This window comes from Anser brachyrhynchus, assembly GCF_964034855.1.
Source record: "Anser brachyrhynchus genome assembly, chromosome: 1".
In the NCBI taxonomy this organism is placed as follows: Eukaryota; Metazoa; Chordata; class Aves; order Anseriformes; family Anatidae; genus Anser; species Anser brachyrhynchus.
The window spans coordinates 6,390,321-6,400,000 of record NC_137694.1 but is presented as its reverse complement, the minus strand read 5'-3'; positions in this window follow the sequence as shown (position 1 = coordinate 6,400,000).

The window sequence follows — 9,680 nt, the reverse complement described above, 5'->3', positions numbered from 1 at the left end:
CACTACAGAGTCATATTTGAACCAAGCTCTTGGCTGGAAACAGAACACATTTCTGCTTTCTACATTTATTAGCCAAATGTGTGAAAAGATTTTTCATGTTTTAATTCACTCTGCATTAACCGTGTGTTCATATTTCTGACCCTTGGGCCACATCCTGCCTTAGTGATTCTTCAAAGAATGAAGTATGAGTAAAACATACTTCTACTTTAAAAAAGGCAGACATAAGACCAGCATGTTCTTACCTGTGTAAGCCTGGATACTTCCTGGGTGTTAAGAGTTATGGTTTCTGGCTGGGGAAGAGTATGCAGTTTTCCTACCATCAGTCTTGCTGCACTAGCAGAACTTAATCCTTTTCTATCTTCTGCATCATCCAAAAGAATTGATCATTAATTTCTAATTGTAGGACACACAGTATAATCCCACTGCCGTCAGAGTGTGCTCTTGCTTATCGATGTGTAACCTCCAGGAGACACTTTATTACTCTTGATGGATGAGCCTGGAAGAGCTCATCTTGACTTTCAGATCCTAAGCTGCATTTACAACCTCGGAAGATGAGAATCTGGAGGAGAAACATTTTACTAGTAAACAGAGTGAATGAACATACAATAAACTACTGAGACACAGTAATCCCAGAAACCCATGACACTATTAATAATGGGTCCTTTTCAAAGTGAAGCCACACTTCATGCCCCAAAGCCTCTGGAATTATGTTTGGGTAAGCTGCAGACATCACATTCCTTGGAGGGCAATAGCTTGTGTCTTCTATTTTTCTGATGCCACTTGTATTTTTTCCTTTATCAGAGATGGATACACTTCCCTTAAGACTCCTCTTTTAAGTAACTTCAATCTTTTCCACTTTATACTTATTGATCTTCTGAACAGGATGGATTTCCTGGTTGGTGGAAAATTTTAGGTTTTGGTCTTTAGTTTTTGTTCTTAGGAAGGATGAAAGGAGGACTTCAGAAAAATTTCGTGATGAGAGAGTGATTATGTGTACATGTAAATATACAAGTTCGACTTCCCACCTATTCTAGCTTTATATATGGTGGGTAACAGAATAACTTAGCTGTGTGGAATAAAACCCATGCTCAGGTGGGGTCCTATGTAGTTTTCCTCAAAAATACTTTAACGTCTTCTGCCTCCTTAAACACCTATTGTAGGTGTCATTTAACAAAATGACCAAGTAATGAAATGTCTACCAGTGCTTGTGAGCAAAGTTCGTGGCACCCAAAACTCATTAGGAGAAGCCTTGCATATCCATCCTGGAATTTTCAGTGACTACTCCTGCTCCCTGCATATCCTGAGACCAGTCAGATTTGCAGCTGATGTAAAAGACTTTTCTTCTGTCACAGGTGGAGCTCTGCCCTATCCTGGTGAATGAGGACCTGCTGTGGCATACTTTTCTATGCTCAAGCTCCTGGCTTTAATGGTCAATGCAGAATTTTGAGCCTAATCTGTTACATCCATGGCAAGTGATCTAAACACATTTGGGGGCTACCTATCTGCAGTGAGTTTTCTCAAGCACTATTTGAACATAAGAACCAAATCCCAGACTCAAATATCATGGCTTAGAAAATGCACAAGAGATGTCCCCTCCCCATGCAGGCAGAGCTGTGACCAAGGGTTGAATTGTCCTTCCCTGGGAGGAGGCATGTCAGCCCCAAGGCATTCATCCCTGCAGTACTGGTACTGCAATGCCCACATCCCATCTGAGGGTGTGCAGTGTTATCTTCTGCTGCTGTTGAGTCACCTGCTCAGAGCTTACAGCTGGACATCGGTCTACTGCTGTGGTTGTCAGTCTAGCAATTTTCAGTGCTTTGCCATACTGCATTTGTGAAAACTTACCTTTCTGCTTTTCAAGTGTTATTGGTTATAATGCAAGTTGTATTGCAGCTGGAACTGTAAGAGACTCATAAGGCTTTTTTATTTCATTTTTATTTTGTAAGATTTGGGGGTTGAGTGGATACTACATTATGCCATTATTATAGCTTCAATATTGCTGTTTTTCTTTAACTTGTATTGTTTATTATGCACGCATTGAAGCACAAATGTGGAACAAATGAATCTGATATCAAATTAATGCTGCGATCAGGTTTCCCCCCCTTCCCTCTTTAGTTGCCATAACAATCTGTGATCTTGAAGCAACAATAAAATTAGAATTGCATTAAAGGTGTTTACACCATGTACTCTCCGTCTCCCATTATTGTTTTTCACTGTAATAAAAGCATTGAGTGTTTGCTTTGGAAGAGAATACTGTTAGAGCTCTTGCCTTGCCACGTCCCACATTACTTTTTTGCAGCCATTCAAGTTGTTTGTTTTGGGGAGAGGGAAGGCAGGAGGGAAGTCTGGAGCTTTTGGAGGAGGGGAGATTATGTTTATGGTTTTGAAGATAATTTTTGTCTTTTACTTCTAGGGAGTAATTTTGGCCATGCTACCTTTGGATATCAGAACTTCAAAGAAAAGCATCTCCGTTGGCTTTTAAACATGTTGCAAATATCCCCTCCTTCTACTGTGGTGGAAAGTACATCCCTTAGCTCTTCCCATTACTGACAAAAAGGAAAACATATCAACATGTGTGCAAGGAAGAGATTTCATCAGCACATATGTGCGCATGTGCGTGGGTGCATGTGTGTATAAATGTACGTATATGGTGTAATTAACTCCCCCTCCCCGTGACTGCACAGGCTTCTGCCCCTGGGGACTGGATGAAAGGAAAAAACATGACAGATGTTAGTCATATTGCCTAGTGCATGACTTGAAAGTGCTCTGGTGGCTCAGCAATGAACGTTATGGAAAAACATTTATGGAACAAAGAGGCTGTTATCTCAGTATCTTGCCTGTGCCGGGCATCTCGGAGCCCCTTTACTGCTGCTCTTACCCAGACTGGCGCATTATTCCTTGCTGTGACATCTTTCTGTGCAGCCTTTCTAGATAATCCTTGTGATAAATCTTCCTTCAGAAAAATGGGAGTTTTTCATTTTTAAATACATAACGTGATCACCGTATGCTGAGGCCAGACTTGAATAGAAATACCATGAGAAGATTTTCCTTCTCCATCCACTAAGCCTGCTGTTCTCATATGTAAACCATCCTTTGATTTTCTTTTATTTTTTGTTAGTTTAGCCTCTGTTAGGAGCACAAGATCCATCTATTTATTAACATTTTGTGTGATTATTACCCTGATCAATCTGAATGTAAGTTGTCCAGACAGAAGCTAATTCTAAAACCTTTCTTGGCTGGCAGTAACACATCCTTGAATTCTTTACTTCGGATTCTGTGCAGCACAGAAAATTGTTACATTGGGCACAGGGATGTGGAGGGCATGACAGAAGAAAAGAAAATTCTGTGTAGGAATGGAGAGAGGAATGTCATAAATCTCTGGAGACGAGATGTCCCCAGAGTTGGGCTCACTGACTCCAATCCTAAAGATCAAAGAGTGGTGGATTAAGTAACGTATATTTTGCAGTGGCATGCTAGGTAGGAATTGCCTAAAAGCTCACAGCATCGTAGTACAGTTTTAATTGGAAAGGACCTCAAGAGGTCCTGGTCCAATCTGCTGCTATGGTCTGGGCCAACTTTAATGTTAGATCAGGTTGCTCAGGGCCATAGCCAGTCAAATTTTGAATGTCTCCAAGGATGAGGATTCTACCTCCCCTCAGGACCCCTGTTCCAGTACGTAGCTGCTTTCAGGATGAGCTTTTCCTTCCTTGTATATAATTGGAATTGTCTTTGCAGCAGATTCTTGTGCCCACTTTGTCCATGTAGCTTTTTCCTTTTGTTGTATGCCCTTGACAAACGTCTGACTCCGTCTTTCTTATACCACCTGTTAGGCAGTTGAGAAGGACATAAAGTTCTTCTTCCCCTTCCCCTGAATCAAACTCTTCTCCAGAAGGAACAAAGCCACCCCTTCAGCCTTACCTCACACATCATGTGCTCTGCCTTTCCCATCATCTTGGACTGTCACCTCAATGGATTCACTCCAGTTCTCTGATCTTTCTCTCTTTCATTGGTGGCCCAAAAACTGGTACTGTGCCCAAAAGCTACTGTGGCCTCACAAGAATGAAGTAAGTGAGTAATCAGTTCCTCTGATGGGCTGGTAGGACAAAGGAGATGCTCTGGGTGGGATATGTCTCATATTGATACTGCAGAGCCTTTTGAAGCTGCTGCCAGTGGCCTGTGGAAGTGATGGCCTTAGGCCTGTTCTCACTGTGTAAAATTCATATCGATCCAGGCAAAAATCTGTAGTTGTCTCAAAACGGGTCCAAAGACTAAGTGAAGTTGTGTGGTGGCTTTTAATCTTCATCGTTGCCTGTCAGGATGAGGGCCAAGGTGGTTTGGGGCAGTTGGGAGTCCTGCTGCCACTTACAGTTCTGGTCCTGTTATGGTTATGCTCACTCCATGATGCTACAAGCATGCTCGTTGACTGTAGGATGTTGACTGTAGGATGTAGGATGTTGACTGTTGAATGGAATCTCTTAGAGAAGGCTTTTGGGCATAGCTGCCATGTTAATTCAGTGTAGGCTCAGGAAACAAGACCAGGCTGTTCTTCAATGCAATTCTACCAGGCTTTACACCTCAGACATCCCTTTATTCCCTGCTCCAGGGCACTCAACGCACCCTCAGCATTGTGCTGTGTAGTTGTATAGCAGGAACTGCTTGGGAAATATGCACTGGCGACCCCTTCCACTCGAACGTTTGAGGGCCATAAGGCACCACACTGGAAAACTAGATTGAGATGCAGACCGCTGTGCACAATGGCCCACTTGTTCTACAGGCTGCTATCCCAATCAGTTTGGATATGAGGTAGTTGGCCTCGAGTTTCTGAGAGGAGGTGAAATGAGGGCGCTTTGCTGTGTCCAGTGATGTAGTAATACGGCCAAGAGAGTTATGTTTGAGTCTTGCTTAATACTAATATTGTAACCATGTCAGTAGAGCTCTGTGGTCAAGAAAAGTCTCACCAGCTTTTGTCTGGGGAATGGAGATCCTTGCAGATGAGTCTCTACTCCCTTCAAGACCTGAAATTGCATCCTTCTATGTTGTATCCAACTTCTTGGAGGTAATGTGCGTGTCACAGTGAATGGCAGAGATGTGCATGGCCATCACATTTCTAAGCTTCTGCCTTTCAGAGTAAAGGCTTTGCACTAAGAACATTTGCTGTTATTGAGAAATCAAATAAAAACTATCTGAGAACTTGATTACCTTGCTCTTCAAATGATCCAAATCACAAGGTTTGCTGCTCCACTTTCATGTACTTGCTATTGTACTTGTGCTTTCCTTTGGGTGACTTAGTGCTACACAGAACAGCTTTGAGGGCACTCAAGTGATTTATAGCATGCTTTCTAGTTGAGGGCATGTATTTATCATGTTACAACAAACAAGTGATTAATAGTTGCCATAGTGATAATGAGAACTTGAAGTCTTTGGGCACTACAGAGTCAAACACAAGCCTTGGCACATCTTTGCTGCAAAGCAATCATGGTGGGGTCTTAAAAATAGAGGCTCAGGAACCAGCGTCACTTAGTAACACTTTAACACCCTATGGAGAAAACATTAAAAAATAATCATACGCTTATTTAGAAATGAAAAAAACAACCTACAAAACAGATGGGAAAGACTCACTACAGGTTTCTCACTGTAAAAAGGAATTTATTTTTTTTTTTTTGCAGAATCTATTTCTTTCTCTTTTTTAATGCAACTGAAAGATGCTGCTTTTCCTCTGCTAACCTCTTCCTCTTCTTTCCCCTGGCACAACTTTGCTCACTGAAATGTTATATGGACAAAATCACAGCTTTCTGGGGTTCTGCCAATGTTTCTCTTTAATCCAAGGCACATAGACATTTCTCGTCAAGTTTGCTTACTAACCAGCAACAACAAGTCTTTGCAAGGATGCACATATTTACCCACCATTATTTCTTGATATTCTGCAAAGGAAAATGTCATTCAGACATCTGTGGAGACACTAGAGAATATGGGCAGTTTCTGCATCTTATGGCTGTTTGCTCAAGACCAGGTTGGCCACAAGAGTATTCAATAGCCTGAGCTGCACAATGCAATGGTCAAGGGGGAGTTAGAGGTGTGAGACCCAGGCCCGGCAGCCAGTAAAATAAATTTGGCCTAACATGCTCAAAATACTCCTCAAAAAACAGCACTGTGCAGGAAAACCTTTAACTTGGGTATCATCCACGAGTGTCAGTTTGCTGAAATATTTGGCCTTGAAATGAATACTTAGCAAAAGCTGAAAACAAAATGGTGAGGTCCAGACTGGCAAAGCCCCTCCTCTTCTACCTGATGCCTTCCAATATCATTTATAAGCGAGACTCTCATAACCTACAGGGAGAGATAGAGAGCAGACTTGTTGGCCATTAACTACTACAAAAAATAATTAAACGAGAGGGAAGGAATCTGAAACCACTGGGACATGAACAATCTTTGTTTTGTTTACCAGTACACTGAGAAATTTCAGCTGAGTATCTACAAGACGAGTTGACTGATTTATCCAGGAGATCAGATAAAGAGCAAGGCAGGAGGTATTCTGCCAAAATAAAGAACACGCACAATATTGTTTGGCATCAATGTACAGCTAATATCCTCCAGAGGGAGGGAGAAAAGTAAGCGATGAGAAACCTCCCCCTTGTGTTACTCCTCCATTTTTCCACCCTTGGGTTTTTCCCTTTGAACAGCTCAGAAGCATCAAGGTCCTGTACTTTAAAATTGGTATAACATTATTTTTCTTCCTTCCTCAGCTTGTGTTTTCAGTAATCTGAAATCACTGTCAGCTCTTTGGAGTGCTGAATGTTTGAAGGTGCTGCCTCAGGCAGGGGGTCCTGACTTCTGCAGTGGTAAATTAAAGAAAAGAAAAGTTTCAGTGCTAGCAGATATATCCATCAACTCACACAGCCATCAGGCACCCCAATCCATGGATGCCTCTACTTAGACAAATGTCTGATGGTTGCACCGATGCTGGCACGTGGCTCGGTCACTTTGAACTCACAAGAACCTTGTGTGTATGAGCCCCCATCTGCAGGTTACGTGTTCTCCACAGAGGGTGCACCAACAGATCAGATGTGTCAGTTCACGGCAGGAGAGGATCTGGTGCTCTGCCTTTCTAATTAGGTCACGAGAAACGTGATGCTCCAGCACCTCCGAGGGCTCAAGGTGACTAATTCAGCACCAGAGTGGGAATTGCTCCAGAGATGGTGCTGTGTCCCACAGATGTACTTCTACGCCTTGAACACAGTTAATGAAGTTATTAAGAGGAAGGAAAATTTTAGCCGTTTTGCTAAAATAGCTAAGTTGCAATGCCCTCAGACAGGTTGGAATCAGCATGCTTTGGGTCAGAAGGGCCCTCAAAGCCCCCCCAGTGCCACCCCCTGCCATGGGCAGGGACACCTCCCCCCAGCCCAGGCTGCCCAAAGCCCCATCCAGCCTGGCCTTGGGCACTGCCAGGGATGGGGCAGCCACAGCTCCTCTGGGCAGCCTGGGCCAGGGCCTCACCAATCTCTAAGTAAAGAATTCTTCCTATTGTCACCCATTCCCCTCAATTAGATGTCTGCAGCACTAAAATATTGCACTGGTGTACGTAACAATATTGTCCACTAATAACAGGCTTCACCCAAGTCAGCGTTTGCCACTCATTAGTTTCCTTGGTTGCCCACAGCCCACAGCCCACAGCCCAGTCTGGCTGAGAGCGCCACTTCATCTGCAGCCAGAATGGGCTTTGTGAGTTGCCAAAATCATCCTGAGCCTTCACGTAAACAACAAATCTGTGTGCTATCTCTGATGTCTAAAATCTTAAAAAAAAAAAAGGAAAAATGATCACTTCAGTGAGAAGGTTTTTGAACGAGTTTTTGTTCAATTAGCACGATTTGATTTATTGTTAGGTGAGCCCTCAAACACAGTCTGTAATTACGGGCCTGCGACTGCAAAGCTAGAAGATTATGATGGTTAAACATATCAACAGTCTTTGCATGAGAAGGAAGTGATCAATGGAAAAAAAAAAGTAGAGTTAACAAGAGATAAAAGGATTCAAGAGTGTGGCAGATGATAGGTTTGTACTAGGACATTCTGTAATGAAAGGAGACAGCACAGCAAATGAAAGTAGAAACCCTGATATTGCTCAGAGTAATATTAGAAATCTTAGATGTAGTTTTTACAAATAACTCTCATTTTAAGGGCTAGTGTGCGTCCTTTTCAGTCCCAAATTTACCTGCTGTGCTAATGCAGTGTCCTCTCACAGTCGCTGCTGAAAATTAATTACTTGAGTAACACGGACATATAAAAAAAAATCTTCAAACAGGTTTATAAAAAGAATTGTTTGCACTGAAGTGAAGTCGCCCACTGCATTTTAAGTTTCCAGCATGAATAAATCTCTTTGTGTTCTCATTTCGTGCTTTCTCACACACTGTGTCCCACCACCGTGCCTAGAAGGTAGAGACAAATACAGCCTCTTGGGCTAGCTAACCTTGTCCCAGAAGGGTTACTCTTAAAGACCATTTTCTACTCTTTGCAATCATAAATCCCACAGGAGGAGAAACTTCCCATGCTCCCCCAGAGGCAGGCTTGCCCTCTATTACATTGCACTCTAAGGAAATATTTTTCTGATCTTCAGCCTTTATGTCTCACTTGCTTAATTCCTTCCCACTGCACCTAGTTAGACTCCCTTGTAAAAGCCTAAATAATTAATCACCTCCTTCATTCATTTCAAACACTTGTTGCATACAGAGCAGAGAGCAAGAATTACTCCGAGGAGGTAAAGGAATGGGAACTGGATGAGAGAGGACCAGTTGAGAGGCAAGAAGTGGGGAAAAAAGGATGCTCCAAGCATAAAATCCAAGCTGCTGGTAAGAGTAAAAGGGATACAGGAGCGCTACGGTGCCCTGTGGCTGATTCATGCTGCTTACTTTTGCATATTAATTTGGGAAGGCAAAACACAGCTCCTCATGGGGTCCTAAAGTGTTCTGCTCAGAAGAAGGCATCCTTTGATGCCTGTCAGTCCGAAACACCAACAGCACGCAGCCGGGTCCCCAGGCATGGCTGGGCAACCGAACGTAAAATGGGGGCGGTGGTGAACGCGCCAGACACGAGCCCTGCAGCCATTTAAATGCCCTGCAAGCCTTCGGCAGGCAAAAGCTGCTCAGGGGAAGGCAGTTCTGCCTGTGCACACAGGCAGGACTCAAGAGAGCTTCCAGCACTGATAGCAATGCTCCTCACAAGCTTGCTTTGCTTTCCCAGGAGCCCGTCAGGGGGTACGGATGGATTTTCCTGCACAAAATCTATTTTGAATTTTTTTTCCTTGTTCTCTCTGTATTTTGTTCCCTTAGACTTTGAAGACAAACCCTGAAGTGCATTCCTAGAGTACGAGGACTCCTTCCCAGCAGAAGGCATGCTCCAGCACACTGTGTCCAGTTACCAGGAGCTGAACACCCATCAGGATGCCAAAGTCAGGGGGCTCAGCGCCAAGATCCCTTCCTCACCCTCATTTGATGGAGAACAAGCAGTTTCTTCAGATGGGTTAAAGCTCAAGCCAAGGTCTGGCCCCCAGCTGGCGGTAGCTCTCCAGCTTTCCCAGTAGGTGTACAGGGATGCTCAATGAAGTGTCTCAGTTCGCTGAGCCTAAGCACTGGCCTCACAAAAGGTCCTATGTCTAAGTGGGCAATTTGGCACCAGTCCCCTAGGCTGAA